Raw genomic sequence first — 25,188 nt, 5'->3', positions numbered from 1 at the left:
TTCAAACTTGCAAATCCTTTTGTGCCAGACTGTCAGGAAGCAGCAACAGTGGGCTTCTCCATAAGGGATGGAGAGCCAGGAGCCAAGAGTAACAGACAGGGCAGTGCCCTCAGTGACAGGGACACAGATCCACAGCACCTGAACAAGAAGAGAAGAGCGGATCTGGTGCTGGTAACCAGCGTCAGCCAACAGGTGACAAGAGATTGTCAGGGCAATCTGTACCAGGTCCAAGGTATGTGTAAGGATCCCTGTAAGGATCTAAGTCAGTGAGATACAAGGCCAATCACTGGCATGGTTGCAATATAGCTCTGGTAAGGACTAAGAGTGAAAGCCTAACCTTAAAAAAAAATTCTGAAAGATGGGGATCCAATGATGAGACTTCTCACAGCTCTTTCTCACACGTCTCTTTTCATGTCTGAGCCAGGGCTGCACAGCTACATGACATGAGCTGGCCTTGAATAAAGGCTGCTAAGCTCCAGCAAAGGTCCTGGCATGTTATTGGTTGTTTTCCAGAATTATGTTTTATCAGAATGGTTCTGCTGATACTGCTTAATAGTAAAAATAATAAAGCACATGGACATGAAGCATAGGGCTGGCTTCTTCCCACTCTGTTCCAATATAGGCTTCCCTAAAGAAGATTGTCTGTGATCATACCACGTGCCCATTGGTCTTGGGTTTTCTTCTGTGATAGGAGATACAGTTGCAAGATACTTTTTTTTATTAGGGGGTAGGTTGGAGTGAGCAGGATGTGTGTGGGGGAAGGTGTCAAGTACCACGGTCTCATCTATTTAGCTTTCAAGTTAACTTCTGGATTCTGCTTTTCTGATCAAGAACATTTCATAAATACTAGTTCAAGGCTGCTCCTTGAAGTGAACTCACCAGTTTTCTTCCACAATAAAATGGTGCTGTGCTTTTGGGAACAGTTTACTTCAAGTACACAGTATTGGCCCGGCTGTACAAGGACCAGTTCCTTCCACCCTACATAGTCATCCAGCACTGTCCTGACTCTATCAAATACACATGCCCTAATAGCACATGCAGAAACAAAGGCCATAGCCTCACATAAAATACGGATTTTTTTTTTTTTTTTTTAGAACACCAGAGAACTCACTTTAATTTCTGTGTCATAGGGATATTGTCATTCTATAGGTATCGTAGGAACTATACTCTAAGCAATGTGGAGATTAGCACCTCTGCACCTCTTGGCCTGGGGAAAAGTGATCACTCTCAGAAGTACAAATGTAGCCAGTGTTACTCAAACTTTGGATCATACCTTTGTTTTGCCAGGGCAGAAGAGGGGATAAATGTAAGGTATCTTTCAGTAGAATGGAAATTTGGTCCTACTAACCAAACAACTTTGCTTCTTTAGATGAAAATGTAGAACAGCTAGACTAAGGAGAAAAATTCTGCAAATATAAACATTATTTTGCTGTATTTACAGAATGGCAGAGATTTTTTCATCAAACCAGAAGCAACATGTGTTTATAAATCTCTCACCACCTCCACTTACTGTGCAACATGCAGTGCTCCGAGAGGCATTGTTGTTTCTATTCCCACTCAGGCTGGGTATTTAGAAGAGATTTGAAACTTCAAAGTCTTGTCCTTTTAAAGCGCAAAACTGTAACACTACAGGCAAAATTATGTTGGTGGGATTTGTTTGATCAAAAGTAGTGCTAATCAACCAGAATCCCCTAACAATCAATGAGGAGAAATAAGCACTTGAGGGACAATATAGCTGCCAAAATAGAGGTTACTAGAGTCATTTAGAGATCCCAGCATTTCCTACCTGTCCTCGAACTTTACTTATGAAGCACATGAGTGTCCCATATGTTCTGTATGCCGTTTTAATAATATCTAGCTCTATCTAGATGTCATTGATAACATAGGATCAAATGGCACTAAACACCTATGTTTGGGCAACTAGAAAAGATCATGGTGCCAATAAAAGTCTATATTTAGACAACTGAATCATACGATTGCACACCAACTGGTGTCAGTTCCCACTCAGTGGTATGACCAGCCAACTGAGGGAATACTTTCAGTTCACTCACTAGTTGGGCCTCTGAAGAGGCAGACAAGGGAACCCTTACAGAAAGTGTCTTTGTCATCAACAAGTGCCGGGTACATCAGATCACCCCATGTTTACTAAGAAGAAGGAAAGCTATGTCTGGGTGACATTTGACCAGATTTGTGTGTTCCTGTAGGGGAGTCCTGGTAGTGATCTTTGGTGAGGTCAAGCTGGAACTTTCTTTTATAATGTTTTCTTCTCTCCTCTTCGCTACCTCATCAGCCACTCTTTATAAAAACTCCTATGTGCTATGCAGACCTGATTTCACTTTCCATTCCCCCTTGCTTCTTGTGGTTTTCAGAACTGCTTGTTTCCCTTATTACTAAACTAGGTTAGCTGTCTAAATAAATTAAACAGTTGTTTAAATAGACTACATTAATTGTTTACTTCTTTGTTGTGGAGGTTAGTTTAGCTGGGAGTAGGGATTGTTCAGGGATATCCAGGATAAGACCAAAAAAAATTAAAGAAATCTTCTCTTTAGACATCTGTATCAGAGCCAGTCAATCACAGAGGATCCATTTACACTTAGTAAAGTGAAATGGACACTGGCAGAAGAGGATTCATCTTATTCTAAAGTAGGCATCTAAAATGGATCAGAAGAATCACACCCTAAAAATGACCTTTTTGAGTATAAGGGAGTGTAGGAAATCTGGCTCAAATTCATATGTCTATAGTCCAGACATATAAAGTTAGATGAAACAAATCTTATCTCTAGAGCTAGTATTAGTTACTACAAAGGGCATGACTGCTCAGAATCATGTCCCCTGTAGTCTAAAAAGCAAAAAAGACCTATACCTCCTTTGTGTTTTTAAACTTCCATGTATTTTTAAAATATCAAATGTCATCTTTTCTACCAAGAAGTAACTTTGAACAGCTGTTGCTTTTCACTCCAGAAAAGCTCTACTATATGAGGGGTGTTGTGGTTTAACCCCAAGCAGCACCTAAGCACTACACAGCTGCTCACTCACTTCCCCCCCACCCAGTGGGATGGGGGAGAGAATCAGAAAAAAAATAAAGGTAAAACTCATGGATTGAGATAAGAACAGTTTAATAGAACAGAAAAGAAGAAACTAATAATGCTAATAATATTAAAATGACAATAATAATAAAAGGATTGGAATATACAAAACAAGTGATGCACAATGCAATTGCTCACCACCTGCTGACCAACGCCCAGTTAGTCCCTGAGCAGCAAACCCCTCACCCAGTTTATATACTAGACATGACGTCACATGGTCTGGCATACCCCGTTGGCCAGTTTGGGTCAGCTGTCCTGGCTGTGTCCCCTCCCAACTTCTTGTGCCCCTCCAGCCTTCTTGCTGGCTGAGTGTGAGAAGCTGAAAAATCCTTGACTTAGTCTAAACACTACTTTGCAACTGAAAACATCAGGGTGTCACCAACATTCTTCTCAGACCGAACGCAAAAACACAGCACTATACCAGATACTAGGAAGACACTTAACTCTATCCCAGCTGAAACCAGGACAAGGGGAAATACCCAAAGCTGCCTGAGAGACTTCTTGTCCCAAAACCGATAACACTGCAGGGAAATTTACCATAATAAAGTTTTCTTAAGATGATCATCAGCTGCATTAAGCAGTAACCAGGAGTTTACCAGGAGACTTTTGAGAAAAGAGGGAGTCAGCTTGGAAGGAAGTATGAAAGAAGCATGACAATTTGTGTTGTGGGGACAGCCTTTAGAGTGAGAAGAGGGTGCCTGAGCAGCAGTCAAACCTGGTTTGACACTGCCAGAAGTCACCTTGTGGCACTTCAACCCCTGCCCAGGTTGGGAAGAGCAGCCTCCCTTGTAAGCTGTTGTGAGCAGCTGAAATCCAGCTAGTGGGGTGACACTTGGGGACCCACACCTCAGGTGTACGTGTGTGGCATCATGCATTGCTCTCCCACTGGTGAGTGCATTAGTGAGTTATAAGGGTCATCAGTGATGCACAAAAAACTATAGCACCCACATCTACTCCAGGGAGGTCGGGTGGGTTGCTGTGTGATTTTGGGGGACAGATTAGAAATTCCTGCAATGGGTTGTAGAAAGGTTTTTAGGGTATTGGTCCTGAATGTGTAGTTCATGGACTGCTGGTTAGTTACATGTTGTTAATAAATCAATAAACCACTTCAAACCTGATTTTTTTCAAGCCAACTGAGTTGAGCAGTTTTCTCCTTGCAACACACAAGCTAAATTATTAATGATTATTTTAATTAATAATGCAGATCTCTGATATCCACAATAAAAGTGAAATTATTTCAGTGAAAAGAAGAGTCTGACAGACAGACTATTTCTCCATTTGAAAAGAGAACCAAGCAGAAACTAAGAAATTAAAGACTGTATGAAATTTTATAAAAGATATGTGAATCTATAAAATGGGACTGTTTCAAGTTACATGTTCTATGCAGTTAAAACCAAAGAGAAAGTAAATAAAAAAGCTGTTTAATTATAAAAGCCTAACTATCCAGATATTTAGCTACTTGCAGGTGCTACTTTTGACAACATTTTTCTCATGTCATTAACAACTTATTCAAAATTATCTATTTTTATAATACCTGTACCAGGGATGGAAAGGATGATAAATAGGCAACCCACAGGCACATTTGGGAATTAGACCATCCCAAAAGTTGTTCTTAACAAGTAGTTTTCATACTGCCACCCTGTTTTGAAGACAAAAAGAATTTACTGGCATAAGCATTGACAGTGCTTTACCAGCTAGGCTCAGTTCCTGAGAACCTGCCCTACGGGTACTTTGTTAGTATAGATCACAACCTCACAGCAGAAGACATGAGGGAGCTTTCAGGTTACCATATAACTAGAATAGAACAGAACAGAACAGAACAGAACAGAATAGAATACAAAAGAATACAATAGAATACAATAGAATACAATACAATAGAATACAATACAATACCTCAGCTGGAAAAGACCTACAATGATCATCTAGTCCAACTTCCTGGCCACTTCAGGGCTGACCAAAAGCTAAAGCATGTTATTAAGGGCATTGTCCAAATGCCTCTTAAACACTGACAGGCTTGGGGCATTGACCAACTCTCTAGGAAGCCTGTTCCAGTGTTTGACCATGCTCTCCGTAAATAAAGGTTTCCTAATGTCAAGTCTGAACCTCCCCTGATGCAGCGTTGAGTCATTCCCATGCATCCTATTACTGGATACCAGGGAGAAGAGCTCAGCAGCTCCCTCTCCACTCCCCCTCCTCAGGAACCTGCAGAGAACAATGTGGTCGCCCCTCAGTCTCCTTCTTTCCAAACTAGACAAACCCAAAGTCCTTAGCTGCTCCTTCTATGACGCCTTCTAGCCCTTTCACCAGCTTTGTTGCCCTCCTCTGGATGCATTAGAGTACCTTCATATCCTTCTTAAATTGTGGGGCCCAGAACTGCACACAGTACTCCAGGTGGGGCCACACCAACGCTGAATGCAGCAGGATAATCACCTCTGTGGATTGGCTGGTTATGCTGTTTTTGATGCACCCCAGGATGCTTTTTGCCTTCTTGGCTGCCAGGGCACACTGCTGAGTCATATTGAGCCTGCTGTCAACCAGCAATCCCAGATTCCTTTCTGCAGAATCTTGCATTTATTCATGTTAAATGTCATACCATTGATGACTGCCCAATGCTCAAATCTATCCAGATCCCTCTGCAAGGCCTGTTGTCCCTCAAAAAAGTCAACAGCACCTCCCAGTTTGGTGCTCATCAGCAAACATCATTCAACTCCTGCATACAGATCATTGATAAAAATGTTGAACAGAACTGGCCCTAGGATTGAACCCTGAGGAAAACCACTGGTGACAGGTGTCCAGCCAGATGTAGCCCCATTTACTACAACTCTTTGAGCCCTGCCGTTCACCCAGTTCTTCAACCAGTGCACCGTGTACCTGCTCACTCCACAGTTGGACACCTTGTCCAGAAGGATGCTGTGAGGGACAGTATCAACGCCTTACTAAAATCCAGAACAACTACATCCCCTGCCTTCCCGTCATCCACCAGACAGGTGACCTTATCATAGAAGGAGATTACATTAGTTAGACAGGAGTTTCCCTTTGTGAACACGTTGACTGTGCCTGATGATTGCATTGTCCCTGAAACGCCTTTCAGTAGCACACAGGATGGTTTTCTCCATAACTTTTACATAAACTGAGGTTAGACTAGGAGGTCTGTCAACTCCTGGGTCTTCCCTCATACCTTTCTGATAAACTGGCATAAGGTTTGCTAGCTTCCAGTCAGCAGGGACCTCCCCAGACTCCTAAGATCTTTGGTACATGATTGAGAGGTCCTGCTGTAACATCTGCTAACTCCTTCAGTACTCCGTGTTGAATCCCATCAGGCCCCATGGACTTGTGAAAACTCAACTTATACAACTGCTCCCTTACAATTTCAGTGTCCACAAGTGGAAATTCACTGCTCCTGCAGCCATGGTCCTCTGACTCACAGGACTGGGCAGCACAAGGCCTATTATTAATATTAATGACTGAGGAAAAAAAAGTATTAAATACCTCCAGCTTCTCTTCATCCCCACTTGCTTGACTTACAACACAGTGGAATTGCCTGCTCCTGTGCTTTTAAAGGGTGGTTCTTAAAGACTGACCAGCATTCATGGGCTTTTAAGCCCACAAAAGCAGATTCCCAGGGGACATTGCTAAGTAGCTCCCTGAATAGCTTAAAATTTGCTCTCTTGAAACCCAGGGTAGCAACTCTGCTGTCCTTTTTTCTCATTACACAAAAAAATTTAAGCTAGACCATTTCATGATCACAGTGGCCAAGGCAGCCACCTACCATCACATCTCCCACAAGTCTTTTTCTATTCACAACCAACAAGTCTAGGAGGGCACCTTTCCTAGTGCGCCAAGAAATTACCTTCAACATACTTCAGAAATTTCCCAGAGTTGCTCATCATAGCAGTATGATATTCCTAGTTGATGTCTGGGAAGTTGAAATCTCTCATAAGGACAAGGACTACCTATCCAGAGATTTCTCCTAATTGACTACAGAATAACTCAGCAGTGCTTACATCCTGGCTGGGTGATTGGTAGTAGACACCCACTACAACATCTCCTCTGTTTTCCGTTCCACAAATCCCTACCCAGAGGCTCTCAACCACACCACCACTAACTGTAAGGGCTGTACAGTCAAACCTCTCCTTTACATGCAGCGCAACTCCTTCACCTCACCTGCCCTGCCTTTCCCTCCTGAACAGCCTGTAACCCTCCATTCCAGCACTCCAGTCATGGCACTCATTCCACCAAGTCTCACTAATACCAATGATATCGTAGTTCTGGGAGCTGACCGACACTTCCAGTTCATCCTGTTTGTTTCTCATACTGTGTGCATTGGTGTACAAGCATTTCAGACACGCTCCTGAGCCCTCGGTGCTCCCTGGAGCAGCATAAACACTCCCCTTAGCATTGCCACCCTCAGGCAGTGCCAACCCTTGGCTTACCTTCAGCTGTCCTGATTGTATCCCCTTCCCCGCTCAATCTTAGTTTAAAGCCTTCTTAATCAGTCCTGCCAGCCTACAAGCAAAGAAGCATCTACCTCCATCAGGACAGGTAAATCCTGTCAGGTGCCAGCATACCTTGTGTCTTGAAGACACTTCCATGATTATAAAACCCTAAATTCTGGTGGAGGCACTAGTCTTGGAGCCAGGCATTCATGTCCTGGGCTTGCCTGTTTCTTCCAATGACCCTCCCCATCACTGGGAAGATTAAGGAATACACTGCCTGTGCTCCTGAATCCTTTTGTAGTCCTCCTAGGGCCCTGAAATCTCTTTTGATTGACCTTAAACTTCTTTTTGCAACATTGTTGGTTCCCACACAAAAGAGTAGGAGTGGGTAATAATCTGAAGGCTGTACTGAGCTGGTCAGTTTTCTGGTGACTTCCCTGATCCAGAAAAAGTGCTCTGGTTCCTTGTTAGTTAACTTACAATGCGGGTGAAGTAACAGCAGTACTTTACTCACTATGTTTTAAGTATGCGAACATGATATGGCATTATATATATATAATTACACTATTAATATTTCTTAGTAATATTTCTTTGCTTGGGACTATGACACTTCATACTCTATGAAGTTCCAGGATGAAATCCTAATGTCTTTGAACTCTGCTGAAGAGCTATTGGTTTTGCAAGGTTTGGGATGACACATGAAGTCAGTTGAAGTAATGTCCCACACAAATACAAATTACCATGATTTCAAACAATTTAGCACTCAGTTTTAAAATTTGTGTATCTGATCCAGTGTTCCAAAATACTACCTTCTGTTGCAACACTGGTCTTTTCTCTGCATGTTTAATACAAGAATAGAGAACTTTATAGTAACATTTATGTTACTTAAGGCTCCGGCTGGGGGGAAGGGGAAATAAATTCATAACATAACATTTAAGATGAATTAAAATGCCTAACTGAAAAAATCAGGGGTTTAGTTTGTTTTCTGCCAAAATTAAAATGAACAAAAAGTCATAGAAATCTGAAATTCTTTTCTGTAAGTTGATGGCCACTAAGATAGAAAATCATCTCTTGCGGGAGCATAATAATAGACTCAACGACAGATCAATAGGATCATAGTTGAAGACCCTTTACTAGAGCATCAGACATCATTTTATACATTGGTTACATCTGTACATGTGCTTAGCTATTTTACTATTGGTTACATACATTATTCACGCGCTGTCCATGCGCCTAGTTACACTTGATGATTGGTTATATCAACACTGTACACGTGAATAAACATAAGACATAATTGGTTGTACTAACTAAAACTTGTCTCAGTCTAATTGGTCAAGACAAACCGCCGAATTGAGGTTCTTTGTGCCAAGTTCCCTTTATCGTGGAATGTGCACCTGTGTTCTTCTAATTGGTATCTTTCTTTTTTTGTCTTGTTGTTTATTCTGTTCAAGGCCTTCTAAAGGCGTCTGGAATGCTCTTGAGACCGTTAGCTAAATATGTGTCCACAATCTTTTTCTTAATTTTATTCAGTCTCCATTCTTTGATCATCTGTATAGCAGTCAGGTGGAATGTGCTGCTTCTCCTTCTTCCTACTCTCCTCCCTGGAGGCTAGAGGTTAGAGTGCTTTCTTGTGAGCTAGAAGAAAAAGTCTGAAATGATCTCTTTGAATAGATCATGGATGGGTTCTCTAGGCTAAATGGTAGAGCACAAATTCCTCTTTTTTACATACTTTAATACAAACAACCCAAAATCTGCTAATTTTTTTGCTTGACTAGACATAGTGAAGTATTTCAGATGCTAGATTATACAAGTATAATCTAAATTATATAAAGCAATTTGTGGATAGGTGGCGATACACCTCCATATAAATTCTACTTTTGGATTGTTGATATACATCTATATCCAGAAGAACAAAGTAGGATCTGAAATTTGACAAACCTAATGGTACCTTTCATATGTATTTATACTCAAAGTTATTAACTAGTGGGATGATTTCTAAAATGTTTTCCTTATTTTATCTATTTGCTGACAGTTTCTCTTCTGGTATTTATTTCAATAACATTATTGATTTCATATCACAGTTGACAAGTACATTGTTCCACCTTTTTTAACAAACAAAAATAACAGAACAGCCATGTCAGGAGTTCCCGAAGCAAGTAACTATACTTTATCTATGATGATTGAGTGTATTCTCTCCTGTTTTCAAAATAGAAACTTGGCTTCTGCTTGTGTGGGGTTTTTGATAATTTTATGAAGTATAATGGCTCTAAAAGTGGTACATGTGCACCACTTGAAGTATTAACAGAATGTAGTTGACCAAGAACAGTAAGCAATTTATTTGCCATAACTGTAATACTTTTTGCATGAAGCTATTATATATAAACACTATTATAACTACACTAGACTTCATGTACTGATGATTTTATTTCTGTAGTATTGTGATAAGATATAACCTTTGATCTAAAATATCTCTTGGGAGACTTATGTTTTAAACCACAATGAATGTAAGTAAGGTTCCATGATTCCCTGCCATAAGAAGTAACATTTATTTAAAACTAATCTGACTTTAAATGAAAAAAAAAAAACCCAAATGATAAATTTATACATTTATTTAGAATTATTAACTTCTAAATAGTATATAGTCTCCAGCCCGACTAGGTGATCTTATCATTTCTGAGAGCACAAAACTCAAAGAAATGGAAAGGAAACACTAGCATAAATGCTTTCAAAGAATTAAGTCAACAGCAGCAAAGCCATCAGCTAAGAAGAATATCTCACCTGGCTGTAATAGTTTATTCTTCTCAAGTTCATATTTAGCACCAAAGGAGGACACTAACTCACTGTGATATCTCAGGCCTACAAGACAGTTACTGTAATTTCTGCTGTTTCACAGGAAATCTTCTTCACACTTCAGAAAATAATCCCTAATAGAGAACTTGAAAAGTGTTTAACTGTGTCGTATCTATTTATCCTAACATTATGTCAATGGGAAGCCAGAAATAATTTATACAGTTTAAAAGAAACAAAAGTTCAAAAAACAGGCATTTCCCCTTGTTTAGCTGGATGTTAATAATCCAAAGAATAAAAGGGGGCAAAGCATTTTCCACGGAGTTTAAGAGTTATTCTATGCATGTGTGCAAAATGTAATTAGGTGGGTACAAATCTAATTCATTTAATCTGATCAAATGTCAGCAAAAGCAGGACATTTATTTTCATTTTCTTTGACACAATTACTAGAAGATATTGCTTGCTGGTATATGCACAAGTTGCTTGCAAAGGCAGAAATATTTACAGTTCAATTAAATAGTGGAAATTTTTTTTGTCCTTTGCTGTGGCATATACATATTTATGTTATCTTCATCAGCTTTCTAAATGATAAGGAGGACAGTTTTGTCTGTCAGACATATAATTTACTCACGTCCTAGGCAAAAAAGAAATAAAAATCTATGCTGAACTTAGCGAAAACTGTTTGTTTGTTTGTTTATTTAAAATCTCGTATTTAACCAGTTTTCTTGTAGGGCATTTGAAGTGGTATATGCAGTCCAAAAGGGAAGGTAATGAGTGTTAGTGGCTAAATTCTGAATTCAAGAGAGACTGTGTGCAGTAATAACTACTTGCCTCCAAGCATTGCTGTCTGATAGAGCTTTGTGGACTGATTCCTCCAGTGATTCAATGATTTTATTGTTGTGCTGCAATGCTATGTTATTTGCAATAATGATATATTAACATGTACATGTTTTTTATTATACAATTGTTATACCCCTCAGCTCTGGAATTTCACTACTGACCTGTATTTTGAAGAAGCAGAATCCTTTCTATTGTTCATATTGAACCTCTTGAGCTGAGCTATGAATTCAGTATCTGGCACTTTTGAAAGCCATAGCACTATCAAATGCTGTCTGGCTACACATGAAAATTTGTTTGTGTAGCTCCAGTATCCCTAACCATTAGCAAGACTCTACTTTTAGCTTTGCAGCAGTGTTGCTGCATGCCCATGAGTGGATGATATATAATAATATTTGACTTAAGGTTGTAAGGTATTGCAACTCATACTTGTGACATTCCATTAAAAAAAAAAATAAAAACAATTTATGACCACCTTCAAAAACAAATTAAAAATAAATGAAGAAAAAAAAAGGCAGTCCATCTGCCGGAAAGCTCAAGGGAGTTTTGGAAAGAGATAAGTCTGGAATATTTGTCAAAACTGTGCTTATGCTTGTTTGTGAGCTTATCTTATGCCCATGCTGATATACACCAGTCCGTAATCAGACTTCTGTTTAGGTAATCTTTATGAATTTGGAAAAGAAAGAGTGGACCTATGTTTGTTTAGGATAGATCTAATGCACAGAATTGTGATGTCTGCCAGCTTCCATTGTGTCTCTTATCATTTCTTAAAGCCACATATCACAAAAAGAAGTCAAGTAGGAAATTTTTGACAGTGTAGGAGGATTTTGATAGTGGACATCTAAGATTTCCAACTGCTGACATTCAGGATGCCCTGTGGAGACACACAGCAAAACTTCCAAGGTGATAAAAAAGGCAATGTGGGTACATGAAAAAGGAGAAAGAGAATGCATTAAGAGCTCTTTTCCTGGCCTGGTACAGTAGAGCTGTCAAGATATCTCTTGTGGGAAGTTCTTGTTTGATTTTTGAATACTTGAATTTTCAAATGAATAAGGAAAAAGACTGATTACCTTGCTATAACTTCACTAAACAAACAGGGTTTCCACAATCTCATAATGTGCAAATACACATAACAATTAGGCTGTTGGCTAAATCTAGTAAGAAACATGAAAAATGTTTAATTATTTATATGAGCTGAATGGCTTCATTGGTCAGCCTGAAAGCTCTATCACAGTGAAAGGTAGTGATTAATGCAGTGTTCTAACAGGGGAAAACTAGATTGAAAACCATTCAAGGAGAGAAAAGATTTCTCCCTAAATCTGTTAAGTAAGCTATAGGATATTTAGAGAAAATTGAGTATCCGTTTTTTTTTTTCTTTTTTTCCCCCGGCTGCGTTTTGTTTTCAATATATCCATGTTATATTTAGAGGGTTATAAATATATATGTGGTGTGTGTGTATGTATGTGCATATATATTAACATATCAGGGTATATTTTGGTAACTGTTACATGGATCTGAGCAACAGAAGTGGGATTTATCCTATTTTCAACCAGTTACCTAAGTTCTCTTTATTTTCAGTGTAAAAAAAAGAGATAATGCATCCCCAAAATTAATATAAAAGCTACCCTAAAATAGATATCAAAACAGGCACCTTCACAGCTTGAATTTTTCTCACCTGTAGGCCTCTGCTGACTACAGAGGGAATTAGTTTTTAGATTGCTAAACTTCATTCTGAGGAATCCTGCCTCTAGACTCTCAACACTCAGTTCAGGGAGATATATTATTACTAAAACTCAGGTACCCTCAATGTTGGTTACTAACTGAAGTTTTACATTTTGGTCCTAGATGTCAAAAGTTGTAGTTAAGCTTTGAAGTCTTTCTGTGTATCTCTTTCTGAAATAAATTCCCAGGGTCATGGAAAAAGTTCAAATGGAAAAGAATCTGTGTCCTAAACTCCCCAAACCCAGACTGTTTGATTAACCACAGCTCTTCAAATGTGCATAACTTAAAAGTAATAAGAGTGATGCCAAGAATAGGATGACAGTGCTTCCTAGCATGATGTTTGGCACAAAAACGACTACTGTTTTCGCTTGAAGCGATATATGCTAAACTAGCTAATTCTAACTGCACACTTTACATCAGGATTGGTATTAGATTTTCTGTTCAGAAATATGGTACTTTCAAAGTCTTCCTTTTCCCTTGCCTTGCCTTGCCTTGCCTTCCCTTCCCTTCCTTTTCCATTTTTCTCCCTTCTTTCCTGCCCTCCTGTCTCTTGGGTCAGGCAAAGTATAGATCCAGGTACTGCTTTTATACATGTGAAAATTGCTGGTAAGATTTGCTGCTGCTTCTCTCATTGGAAAAGTATGTTATCTTTAGCATTACATATCTTATTTATATTTCAATGATGCAAAAAATAGTATTTTTTTTTTTTAAGTAATTGAAAAAACGCAGCTACAAATTTGTTTAAAACACTGTTTTCTGGAAAATTCTGTATATAGTCAGAGTGTTTTGCAGAAGCCTTTAATATTCACAAACTGACAGCTGTGTGGATAAAAATGATTAGCATGGATTTGAACTCTTATTTCTGTCATTTTTTAAAGTGAGATTAGTGTGATATGTTTTATAATCAATTTGAAATGATTACACATCATTTCTCAGCAATCTGCATGCCAATACTTTGATGGAATAACAAACTATATCCAATGTAAACAGAGTTCTAGGCAGTGATGTATCCATACTGCTATGGCATATAAAATAAAAGAGAATCAGCAAGTTCTACTGTGAATACAGAAAGTACAGTTGTGGAGCCACAAATAAAATGACAGGCTGTGACATGCTAATTGCTAAATATCTCTTTCTACTTAAACACTAGGAATCCTAAGAGATGATTGGTAGTTTCTAGCTGACATTTCCATTTTATGCGTCATATTTGCTTTCTGCTCCATCCATACATAATTTCTAACCAAGCTATAATATTTCAGTCATAAGTCTTTGTAAGAGAAAGAGAAGGCTGAGAAGCAAAATAGCATATTCCATGAATTACAAATAAATTAAGAATTTTCTAGAACTCAAGTTTAGACGATTGTCAGAAGGAGTGACTTTAGGAGAAAAAATTATGTGTTTCATTTTTTTACCAATGCAGAATGTGAATTAGCTCAAGAATTTATTTGGTCCTGCACCGGTAGTGAAGGACCCACAAATCCTTTCCACTCAGTTTGAATTGTGATCTTGTAAGTCACAAGTGCAGGTAAGGCAATCATCACTGGCACTCAGCTGATCTGGTTTCCACTTACATGCTTGGAAAATGTATGTTTCACATGTGGTGGTCGGAATGTTAGCTGTAATTCAAGAATGACAATCAAAAAAAGAACAAAAATAGTAGAAAGAATATGATGAATATACAAATGCATATTTAAAGCTGCATCACGAAAATACAGTGTGTTTGGCAGTTGGCTTTGGTGCTGAGAGTCTATTCTTGGGGGATAAGTAAAGCTGATTTACAGGTATTTCAGTTCTTTCCTTTTTAAAACTTTTCTAATAGTTTTTCAAGATAATAGAGTCCTTTGTAGTTGATTTGAGATTGAAGTTTACAGTTAACAATGCTTTTTTTAGATAATTTATATATTTTTCTCTGTTTCATGAAAATGAATTTATGGCACACATTTTGATGTGTTCTTTAGATTAAAAAAAAATCATTAAAAAAATAGAATCGATATTATGCTACCAATGACTGATTAAAAAAAAAAAAAAGAATTAATACTATACTACCTATGACTGAGAAGAAAACCAAATTGAATTAAATTAGTTGATTGCTTTCTCCACACAATTGTATTTAGTTTCTGTCTTCATTCTGGACATTTTATTTTATGAATTAAAACAGTCATGAGTTTAACAAATAAATCTAGAGTTCAAAATTCCACTTTGTTAATGTGAATTTCCCCCACAAAAAAAATACACAACTGTACTTGTCTTCTTTTTATAATTATCTGTATTAATGAAACAGGTACAGAGAATCCCAGAAAACCAATACAACAGACTTGCAAATATGATAGAAGAGAGGTTATTTTTCACATAGATATGAACATTTGTCTTCTCCTTCTTGTAAATCCATATAAGCTGTATTTTCAACTCTAATTTAATATCTTGTTTACATATCTATATACTTATACTAAAGAGAAGCTAAAATTCATGAGAGCTTGAATATTTTTCCTGCTTTGCTTCATGCACATCAAACAATATATGCATGCACAGATAACCTAAATTGGTTTTAATCATTTAAAGTAAATATATATTTGTTTTCACCCTTAATATTCATGTGTCTTAAAACTAGTATAGTCCTAACATCCCTTGGCTCTGTAACAAGGTATCTTTCACCTCCAACATGAAGATAATACCAATGCCAAATGTGACTACTGTAAATAAGCAATGGTAACTGCTGCTATGTAGTTATATTATTATTTCCTTTCCCTTCCCTTCCTTTCCCTTCCCTTCCCTTCCCAAACCCAGCCAAGCTACAGATGACGGTTTCGCCCATGGATTTCTTTTCAGCATCTCTGAGTATGTGCCAGTGTTTCAAACTCTGGGAGTGCTCATTAACAACACTACTGCTCATTGGGGTAGGACACATGGAATGGCTAGCAAATTTTACTTTGGGCTGCACCTCTCATTAAGTAATTTATATTGTTCCTCAAAACCTGCAGGGTAATAAGGAAGCAGGAAAGGTGCCAAAGAATGATTAAGAGACAATAAGCATATGTACCAATATGAGGATTTATTTCAAATAAAGTTGCCCATGCAAAAGATAAGGAAGCTTACAAACTATGGCCCAGCAGCTTTATGAGATTAATTTAATTTTTTTTTTTTAAATCCAAACTTCACTCTCGTGTGTGATATAGCTGTGGTATTAATATGACATTAATCCCTAATTTGAAATGGAAACACTGAGAAAATCAACCTTGAGGCAATGAAAGGGAAAGAAATATTTTTTCTATAGAAAATTGTATAAAGATTTTTTACCTAACAAATGATTATGAAAGCAAAGGTTAAAAAGCCATCCTTAACTGACAGGTGAAGAGTTATGATCATTTAATTGTTTCAAATGTCTACAGGAAATTCTCTTTCATGACATGTATTTGCATTACAGAGATAGGCTGGAAGCATTGTTAAAGAAAATTAAGAATACTTTGACATGAAGTCTGGAGTATCACTACAATAATTTACAAGATTACTCTCTGTAAAAAAATGGTAATTAATTAAGTAATATTTACCAATGTTGAATTAAAGTATAGACCTAAGAAAACATAATTCTAGAAGTGTAAACTATAAAGGATAGCTAAATAACAGAAACATAATGAAGTGTTCATGATCTGTACAGTGGAACTTTTATTGATGTAAAAGTTCTTCAGTGCTCTCAGTTTTGAGAAGCTCAAAAATATATATATTTTGATTTCTTAAATACTCTATTGAGAAAAAATTCAGAATGACAGTCTATGTCATCAGTTGTGATCATTCAACTGGCTTCATCTCATCAGTAATAAAATCTAATGCTCTGAAGGAAATTAACACTTCACAAATCTGAAGCTGTCCAGCTCTGTAATAGTAATCCTGTAGGTCTCAACATTTTTTGCATCTAAAAATAAATGTTTACACTTAAAACTTCTCAGCATTTTTTTTTTTGAGGGGGTGGGGTATGTTTTTCTTTCATTTTCATTGACAAGAGTATTTACTATGTTTAGTACGTCTACTTTGACCTTGCATACCCAGAGATAGTTTTATGATTAATGTTTAGGAACAAGTGCAGTAGTTAATCAATTGGTAATTTAACTGTTGGATGTAAACAAACCAGAATCTTTCTTGTATGCTTTATGTTCTGGTTAAAAGTTTTTATCAGTAGTTTTTCAGGCACTTGGACTTGAGAATGGTGAGAAAGAAATATCTCTTGATGTGAAACTGCTTCTCCACAGGGAAAGTTGTTATTTTCAGACTGTTTGCTATTCCAAGGAGATTTTGATTGTCCTTTGTGGGGAAAAAAAACCCCAAACAACAAAACAACAAAGAAAAACAATGAACCCACCCTCCCCCCTGCCACACAAACCCCAACCCCCTTGTTTATCCAGATGCCTAATATGAACTATTTTTCCTCTAATTTCAAAGAAGCTTTATGGACAGGAACTCTTCATTTGGTTTTACCTAATAGTATAACATTTACTTGTGTATTTTCATGAAACTATCTAGGCAAAGCATACATGCTGTATATTGGAGTACAATGTAATGCTTTTCCCAAGACTCCAGAAATTAAGTTTGGATTGTATCATAATCCTCCATAATTTTTAATGTTAGAATTTTTCTTTTTGTCTTTAAAATTCTTTTACCATTATGTACTTCTCATCTGTCTACTTTTAAGGCCTCTTTTTTAAACACTAGAATTGGTTGTATCATAATCAAGGTTTATAATTTTTTTTTTTCCTCCCTATTTGTATATCTTTTTTGCTACTTAGGCTTACTAAATATAGGCTTCTGTCTTTGCTGGTTTCAACCTGCTTTTTTTTTATTATGTTTTCCAGACATCTTTTCACTGATGTGTGGGGGTGTCTGTCTAGTTCAGAACTGCTACATTAGCAGTATTTATATAAATGCATGCATGTATCTGTTCCTGAGTAGTAAATTGCTTATTGTATTCTGGACAATAAGCAAATTAAATGTAATAGAAAGCTCTACTTCCAAAGTATAATTTTATTTCTATAAATAAATTTCATCACCCATGCACAGATCCATCAATAAAAAGTATAAAATTATTTAAAATAATTATTTCAATGATAATTGTTATTAGGTGTTATTGTTTTATTGAATCTATCAGTGATCAATTAATATATGTTTAAATTCATGCCTTTCTGTTCTGTATTTGAAAAAAAATCACATGATGACTTATCCATGTACACAAAATAAGAGGATCATCAACAGTTGTTGGGCAGGTAGGTAAGTTTGTTTACACTGAACTAAATAATTTATCAAGAAAGAGTTAAAAAAAGCTATGAAGGTAGATAGAAAAAGCAGTTGGAAGCATATTAAATGTCCATTGCCTGTGAATGTGGTAAAAAAAAAATAAAATAAACCAGATATACTTCTTCCTGTACAATGTTTTTAGCACACATTAATATGTGTCTTCACAAATTAAATCTTCCACTGCGGAAATTAAGACTGCAGAAAATATTTGGCTCATTCATCAGGCCTAGTAATTCTGTATGTGCATTTAATAAAACAGGAATAAAACTGAGTTTGAATCTGAACCTGTGCATGCTGCACAAGTCCCCCACCAGCACCACAGACAAAACATACTAGCAATGGAATTGATAAAGTGATCACAATACAAAAATTGGCAAATACAACATACAAAAGTAACAAAGGCAATTCTACAATAAAAGTACATTCTTACAGAGAGAGTACATTTCTTGTAGAAGTGTACGGTTTATTTTATTTTATCTTCTTTAAAGTCCATAAATTGTAATCCAGTACTCCAAGCCTATGCAAACATGAAGAGAGAACAGGAAAGAGTAACTTAGGTTGAATGGTCTAGATGTAGCTAAAAAACCCAGGGGTAATAATTACTAGATATTCACAATATGTCTTTAAATTACACAAAGTTTCTTTTCAGAACAAGTATTTTTGTAGATCCCATACAATGAGCCAGAAGGAGGTCATGCGATGAGGGTTATATACATTTTAGTGGGATAGGTACCTGAGTACATGTAGGTCAATCAAAGAATTATCTGGAGATGTGCCTGCTCTGAGGATTGTGTCCCAAATATTCATTCTGCTTTGCATACAGGTTACAGGTTCCACATTACAATAGAAACTGAGAAAAAGTCATTATTAGCCTGAGGACTAGAACTGCTACTAGCTGTTAGGATCTTCTAACTTTCTTTTACTAATGAAATTCTGAGTCACTTAGTAGAAAACTGAAAGCCTGCCTTTTTCCTAGGGCTCTTCAGAAGCCGGATGACATCCACACATACATTCTCAGGCTACAAAAGAAATTGAGAGATCATCCTGATGAGATGATAAGAAAAGGATCTGTCTGCATGTAATTAAAGTATAGAAATATATATGTTGCATTGAAAATGCACTGTTATAAATGCAGCAGCAGCACAGTCAGAAAATCTGAATAAAGAACACCAGTGATTTTGCTGTTTGGCTTTTTTTCCTTCTTCTTTCTTTGTTGAAAAAGTTTTAAAACTTTTTAAACCCTGTACTGTCTGTGAGTCTGATGAGTATATATAAGCATATAGAAAAGTTTGTTCAGAAATAAATTGTGCGATGACTTCTGCAGTTCACTGAAATCTCTTACCAACACCTACATACTGGATTTTCCACATGTTTGCTTTGCAATTTAAACCCATTTAGATAGCAAGCTTCCTGAAAAATCACAAAATGCAGAAGTCCAGTCAATGCATAATTATAATGAGATGTAAAATATCACAGAGCAAGAGGGAAGACACACTTATACAGATGAGTGTAGGCAAACAACATTTCCTTTGCTTGTCACATGAACTGGCTCTATACATGTCACTGCCAATCCAGAAACTTCACAGTACTATTGTCATAGCTTTTTGTCGCAGCTAATAAACCCCTCCTTTCGGGGGCACAGTGCTGCGCTAATGCTGCCATGTGGCTCCTGGGTTATGATCCGCATACGCCCTGCCAGACTGGACTGTGGGCAGAGCAAGCTCACGGCACGCTGCACCTGCCCGTGCGGACACAGTGTCTGCCTTCTCAATATTCATGTCCGTTCCATTCGCACCGTGTCTGTGGTGTGAGAAGCTGCCGCTGAAGACTTCAGACAAATTGCATTGAAGGCTGTGGAAACTGAAAATGGATTTTGATATGAGGCTTTATGTGAAAAATTTCATTTACTGTTTAATTTTGAAATACTTTTTAAAATATTCAAGCAAATTATCCAAAGCTACTTCAAACTGAAAAATTAGCATCAGAAAATTTCCACATACTGGCAGAATATCTCAATAGATAGAAATTGCAGCAGTTGAGAATATCTCTGTACACATTTCTTTCTCTGAACATTTGTACCACACTAATTAAACTTGTTTATTCCTACCATCTATGTTTTGTTTGTTTATTTGTTTGCTTGTTTTAGTATGTGCTTTTTCATTTCTGCTTGGTTAGGGTTAAGGCATCTGTGTAATTTTTATACTTACATCAGCAGGTATGCCAATAGAATAAAAAGGTTCCATAAACACTTCCGAAATCTTTGTACTAGAATTGAAGTCTAAGATAGTTTTCATCCTTGCTTTGTCTTTGAGATCATTTTCAGGGGCCTACAGAATTAACCAATAAACAAAAAACAGAGGCTTTGATGTATAAAATAATATTTTGCATTTTTTTTTTTTCCTTTTTTTTCCCCCCAGATCCATTAGTTTCCAAGGAAACTACACAAGCTGCTGCATGCCTTTTAGCTAAACATAGTATGGGTTGCTTAAAAATTAAAAAAGGTACAGTTAGCATGATTTTGAATTTGAATTACAAATTCTTTTTGTTGCTTTCATAACAAAATATTTCACAGATTCACAGAAACTTAGAAAACACAGAATATTTTTATAAATCACCTTACCACCTGGAGATCTTTTGCTGTAATATTTTGCAAAAAGTATACTTATGCTGTGGTGTCTTTTTTACCAGTTATAATCATAAAGAAGAAGAAACATGGGAAGTGGAGGAAAAAAAAAAAAGGAGGACTTGAAAGTTTCTTGTTGAAGTAACAGTTTGCACTACTTATTGACAGACCCCTAAAACCTAAAATTGGCTGAAAGGGATTTAATTTGAGTGACAGAGTCATCTCACACCTGATGGAATTCTTTGTAATAAATCCAAATTCTTTCTGGTGGGTTTATATAGACCTGCCAAAAATCTTATCTTATACTAAACTCCCAAACAGTTTAGAAAAAAGTTCCAGCCATCGTACGTTTTAAAAAGTGAGCTAGACAGTCATGGAGCACCTAAATAGTGGTAGAAACTGATGAATAAGAATCAGATGTTTGCTCTACATTGCTTGGAAAAGCCTGCACTTGTCTGTCTGCTTGGGAGCAAAGATCACATCTTTTTGAACCCTTTTCTATGCAACATTTTTTTCTGTTACATAAAACTCTACCTACATCAGAGATGAGGATGTCACTTTGATTTTCTTTGGGGCTGTCATCTGATTTTCCCTTGACAAAAGTAGTTGAAGAAAAATTACCTATATTAAAGTTTTTCATGGAACAACTAAATTTGTCAAGGAGATTTAAGTTCTCATCACATTTGTCTTTTAAAAGAAAGAATATAAGTATTTCTCCTGAACAATGTGTCCCTGACTATGAATCCTGAGTATCCATGTGTTTGATTCTCTAATGAAACACTTATTCTTGTTATGAAGAAGACACTTAAACTTCAGATCTTGTCAGTAATTCCTGTTGTCAAGGGCTCATGTCCCTTTCAGACATGTTTAATATTTTTATTGGTTAAACTTCATATGTTTGTAAAGTAAACATTCCTAACTTATGAAAAAGAGGAAGGAAAAAGAGGGACAAAGGTATGTCAGCAGAAAGGTGTTTAAAAAGCAGGTGTTATAGCATGCAGTACAGCAAGTCTTAAGTTCTTTGTAAGTTTGGACCAATTTTTTTTTAGTAAATTGTGGCAGGCACAAGGCTGGTGCAGGACTTTGTGAGTATATTTGGTTAGAGAAAGAATTCTCATTCATATGAAGAAAACTATATGAATTTATAATTTCACTTCATAACATGAAAGCTCATTAGGATTACAGTATCAATGCTGGAGGACAAAATGGAAAGTTCATGAATTTTAGATAGTCTATAGACACAGGATTAAAAAAAAAAAAAACAAAACCAAAACCAGTCCAAGTATTTAGTCACAGAGGATTTATGGCTTTGACAGTTTCTTTGTCAACCTTAGTAAACTGACTTTATTCTTCAGTAGTCAAGAAACGCTGCCTACTGCAACATGTGAGATGTTGGAATCTGATGATATAATGTCACAATCAATGTAACTAAACAAAAATGAAGCGCACAACAATTGATATGAGTCAACAGAAACATACACCTGTTCTTTATGTAGCAGTTGATCAATTATACTGGGTCAGAATCTGGTCCAAAGCACAATAGATTCGTTTGAAATACATTATTCATTTTTTATTACTTCAAATGGCTTTAAGGGGCTTGATTTTTTGTGGTCTTTTTCACCTTTACTCCAGATTTGAATGTATTTAATTGTGGCTAGTGAAAATTCAAATACTTGAATGGATTTGTTTAGCTAGGTCTAAATAAGATGCAATAGCAGTCTGATCCCTAACCCAGTGAAATTTATGCTAAGACTCTTTTTTATTTTAGGATTATCTTGTTCAAAGCCTAGGTCATTTGAATATTTTACCTACCTTCCCATAACTGTGTAGGTTAGCAAGATTTTCCCAGGTATCATGCTGTATTAGATTTCTAGCTAAAGTCATCACAGTATCTATCAGCCTTATTATTAAACTTTTTATTGCCCCCACCAAGGATCTAGTCTGCTAAATGTAAGCATCTAGCTTATATGTCACACTAAAGCAGACAGATTTTTTTTTTTTTTTTTTTTCTGGAGACATTCAAAGGCACTTTCTTCTATCTGCTGTCTGGTGAATTAGCTTTATGAAGACTAAGTCTCTAAAATCCTAACATTAGACATAAGTTAGATGCTTTAATTAAGTCTTCTGGCTCTCTCATAAATTGCAATTGCTTACTTGCTTGTGAAAATGGAGAAAGAAATTAAAAATTTACATTGGTAGAATCTACATTTCATCTCTGTAAATAGAAGTCATATGAAAATAGAGATAATAGCATAAATGATAATAATAAATAAGTTAAAAGTACTGTAAATGTTACAAAAGTAAGAAGACAGAGGAGGAAAAAATGCTAAATCTTCAGCTTTATCATGTAATTTATGCAAACCAGTTAATCTTCGTATCCTTTACAAAATCATTGGAATAGCACCAATCTCTCTGCTGATTCTTGAATTTCTGATGCAGTTATAATGTGTTGATATTTTTGAATAGTTAGTAACATCAGGTCCCTCACTAAAGTCTGATTGCCTGTGACTATTTATAGTTCAAGCTGTAAATAAACTACACTTATTACTGAGTACAGAAACAGTGGAAAAACTCTAGCATTTTCACAGACAGCAGGCTCATTATTTAAATTTTATCCAGCATCATATACCTTTTTGTTTTGACTGAAGTAAAATCTAAGTCAGGAAAAAATGCTGCTTGAAATTTAATTATATAGAACTAAGGTTTTGGTCTATCTATATCTTTATCTGTATCTGTATTGATACTGATATCAAGTTTCATATATATATGTATATCTGTATCTGTATCTGTATCTCTCTAGTCTGCTGAGGTAATCTTATGCCCATTCAAACAGGCTTGAGAATACTAGTCCTTGCTTTTTCCTGAATGTATTTTGAAAAGTGCTTGTCACCTATTTGTTTGTAGTCTTAAGATATTTTTTACCTTTGACAAATTTGAAAATTTTCAAAGCATCAAAGAGTAGCTAGCTTTGTTCTGCCTGCAGAACTCAAATTAGGTATGAAGCTCTGGAAGAGGAATTTCCAAGGCTGACTTAGGTTTCTAAGTTCACACACTGCATTTTCTGAAAGGAGGGAAAGTTAGAGGCAAACTTTGGGATCTGTAACAGCTAGTCTACTGACCAAAGTTCCGTTTCCTGCATGGATTTTAGCATCTCTCTCAGGACTACACATCCAGTCTCCTTTCTGAATCTAGGATTTTGAATTTCATAGTAAATTATATGCTTCATAGTTTATACCACTCTTAGACATGGAAGGAAGTTTTAGGAACAAATATTGCCCTGTGAACCTGTTAGAGCCAAACCACTGCACAGTAAAGCATTCAGGAGTCATGGATACAGTGAAGAAAGAGGGCTTAATGCTGTAAAAGGGTCAATGGGTAGCTTTGTTTCTGACTCCTGCTTCATTGCATTATTTCTCATTTTATTCAGTGGTTACCTAAACAGCTTATGAACTCAGGAAACCATTCCCAGCTGAATGTCCTATGATGGGATTATACGTGTGCACAGTACATAGCACTTCACTTTCATAGCTCAACTGGCAACTAGGTGCTTCCACAACAGTAAAGATGACAATGACAATAATGATGAAGACTAAGCGTTATGCTAACATTTTTATCCTCATTCTAAGTATTGGGATAGAGGTTTTTACTAGTTTAAAAACTAAGTAAATTGATTCCATTAGTCACAGAATTTTACAAGTTCACTCCATTTTCTCTAAAAACTCTTTTCAAAGTAGCAGTCTAGTCTCCATACATAAGCATATTGCAAGCAACTAACAAGCAACATCCCAAGATAAAATGAAAACACCTCTGCTTCATCTGTGATACAGCTAGTTCAGTGTACAGAGAAGTCTCTTGGTTTTGTCTTTGATGGGTCCTAAAATGTGATTTGACTGTTAGATTCTAGTATGTGATTTCACTGTTAGAAAGCAACTTTGTGTTCCAACTTTGTTCTACAATAACTTCTAAGACTGCAGTCAATCACCTGGGCGTTTTACTGGTCAAAGTTGATAAACCTTGAATACATTTAAATGCATGCAGAATTACAATTCACATATCAAATAAGAATATATATAGCACAATAATTTCCCTGTGCCCACTTACTCTATAAAATGCATATAACTTCTCCTGAATCCTGTGGAGAGAGAAACAGCATCTTTTCTCATTATGAGGAAAGTCAAGCTTAGCTTATATTTGACAGTACTGTTATTTTTAAGTATTATATAACATATACTCTTGCCCATAATATCTACTGTAATTAATAGAACTACTGTGTGTGAATCAAACAGATAATGCACCCTTCAATAAGAAAGACAACCATTTTTTTAATTTGATGTTTTACAGGTCAGAGACAGGATTCTGGCCTTGAGGAAGAGAATCAATTTCATTTTAAAATAACAGAGAGAGAAAAACAGAAAGA

The sequence above is a fragment of the Haliaeetus albicilla genome, chromosome 15 (genome assembly GCF_947461875.1).
Source record: "Haliaeetus albicilla chromosome 15, bHalAlb1.1, whole genome shotgun sequence".
Lineage (NCBI taxonomy): Eukaryota > Metazoa > Chordata > Aves > Accipitriformes > Accipitridae > Haliaeetus > Haliaeetus albicilla.
Note: the sequence above shows the minus strand (reverse complement) of the source record.